The sequence below is a fragment of the Fukomys damarensis genome, unplaced genomic scaffold, assembly GCF_012274545.1.
Source record: "Fukomys damarensis isolate Sample0158 unplaced genomic scaffold, DMR_v1.0_HiC HiC_scaffold_18, whole genome shotgun sequence".
Lineage (NCBI taxonomy): Eukaryota > Metazoa > Chordata > Mammalia > Rodentia > Bathyergidae > Fukomys > Fukomys damarensis.
In genome coordinates this window covers 3,006,737-3,009,598 of record NW_022900930.1, presented here as the reverse complement: position 1 = coordinate 3,009,598, position 2,862 = coordinate 3,006,737, and positions in this window count along the sequence as shown.

The following is a 2,862-nucleotide window of genomic DNA, read 5'->3' as shown; positions in this document are numbered from 1 at the left end:
GTTTTACTTCTTACTTTCCTATCTTTATTGCTTTTATTTCTTTCTGTTGTCTAATTGCTGTGTCTGTTTCCAAAACTATATTGAACAAGACTGGTGATAGTGGACATCCTTGTCTTGTTCCTGATTTTAGCATGAACATTTTCATTTTTTAACCATTTAGTGTGAGGTTGGCTGTCGGCTTTTCATAAATTGCCTTTCCAAGTTGAGATAAAGACCATGTATTTCTATTTTTTGCAGGGGTTTTATCATGAGTGAGCATTGAATTTTGTTGAAATCTTTTTCTGTAGCTATTGAGATGATCATATGGTTTTTGTGCTTGACTCTGTTCATATAATGTATTACATATATTGAATTATGTACGTTGCACCATCCTTGCGTCCCTGGCATGAATCCTACTTGGTCAGGGTGAGCCTCTGTTTTCTATTTGCCAGTATCTTACTGAGAATTTTTTTATCTATGCTCATTAGGGAGATTGGCCTGTAGTTCTCTTTTTTGGTTTGGTCTTTCCCTGGTTTTGGAATCAAAGTAAGACTTGCTTTCAGGAATGAATATGGCAGTATTGCTTTCCTTTCAATTTCATTGAAAAGTTTGTCCCATGGAAACAAAGTTTTTGTAAATAGGGAAGGGTGGAGGGAGAGCAGAGGAATGGAGAAAAAAATAAGAATCAGATATGTCATATAAAGGTACAATATCCCAATGATGAATGTAGCTGTATTTCACACCTAAAATTTACCAATAAACTTAATGGGGGAAAAAAAGACAGCAGTGTGTTCCAAGAGGGAGTTTATACCCATGAATTTTCAACTCAGAAAAACACAGCAATCCCATATAAATAACTAAATGATGCATTTCAAGATCCTAATAAAAGAAGAACAATACAAATCCATAACAAGTACAAGAAAGGAAATTATAAATGTAGAATGAAATTAATGAAAGTGAGACTAAAAAATACAAGGAATTAATGACTCGAAAAGCTGGTTCTTGAAAGGATAAACAAAATAGACAAACCCTTAGCCAAACTTAACAAAGAAGGAAGGATAAAAACTTGTATCAGTGCAATTGGAAGTGAAAAAAAGGTGAAATGAGAATGAGACCAATAAAATCCAAAGAATAAATAACTGATTTGAAAAACCTGTGTGCCAATAAACTGAAGTATACATAAGAAGTAGACTGTAAGTGCCTATGAATTATCAAAACTGAACCAAGAAGTTATAAAAATACTGAATAGTCCAAAAATAGTGAAATTGAAGCAATAATAACGAATCTACCAGCTAAGAAATATCTAGGACCTGAAAGAATCACTGCTGAATTTTACAGGAATGATAAGGAAGATCTAACATTAATACTTCTTAAACTGTTTAATTAAACTGAAAAGTTAGAAGTACTATTAAACTCATTTGTGAAAGCTAGCATTACCCTATAACAAACTCAGACATGGACATAACAAAAAAAGACCACAGGCTAATCTCTTTGATAAATATAGATGCAAAAATATTTAACAAGATACTGGTAAAACAGAATCCAGAAAATTAGGCCAGTTACTACTTGTACAGAGGTATAATATCTAGACTATACATAAGTGAAAAAAATTAGATCCCTAATAAATGGCTGAAGCAAAAATGGGCAATGAAATGAATAGATACTTTATAGAAGAAATACAAATGGCCAATGAGTACATGAACAATTGTTCAGTAAATTTGGCCATGAAAGAAATACAAATTGGAACACCATTAAGATTCCATCTACCACTGTGGAACTCAGTATGGACCTAACAGTAGAATTTCCATTTGACCCAGCTCTTCTTCTTGTAGGTATCTCTCTGAAAGTGTTAAAGACATCATACTACTATGATACCTACATACCCATATTTATAGCACAACTTATAATTGGTAAATCAGACTACATTTCCATTAACACATAAATGGATAAAGAATAAGTGGGACATACCCAAATGGAGTACTTTTCAGCCATAAATAAGTATAAATTTGAATAATTTTTAGGAAAATGGATGTACTTTGAGATCATAATGTTTAGTGAAATAAATCAGACACAGATTCTTACCTATCACATGGGTTCTCTTATATGAAAAACACAATATGTAATTTAAAGAGCAAATAATAGATAATAGGAATTAGGGAGACAGATCCTTTTGCAAATGGAATGGAAATCTAGAAATGCTGGCAGAGAGTGTTTGAATGGGAAGTTACTGACTATCCATGATAAATGTATTCATTATATGTCACAAACTTGTAGTAATAATAAAAAATCTTATTTTAATGAAGTGCATATTCAAGAAAACCCCAGTAAACATCATACTAAATGGTAAAGTGTTGAAAGCATGTTTTGCGAAACTGAGAATAAGACAAGGATATATACTCTTACTAATGATACTAAATATGCTACTTAAAACCTTTGCCAAGTTGGAAACTGGATAAAGAAGATGTGGTTTTTCTATAAAATGGAATACTACATACTACTCAGCCATAAAGAATGAGAAATTAGATTCACTCATAGGAAAATGGATACATATTGAGGATATACTCCTAAGTGAAATAAATAAGTCACACGTGTAAATACTGAGTAGTTTCTCTGGTGTGAATAAACTATAATAGTATATAAGATCCTAATGAGATAATTGACAATGTGAAATGGGAAGAAAAGGGCTAAAGGTGTAGGTAAAGTGGGAAGGGTAGGAGAAAGGTAACAAGGGAAAAGAAAAAAGTATGAGAAAATGATAAAATGGAAATAAAATGTTTGTAAATGGGGAGGGGAGGAGAGAGTGAAGGGAGGGCAGGTACAAGGGGAAAAAATGAGAACCGACTTGTCACGTAAAGGTACAAGATCCCAATGATGAATGTAACT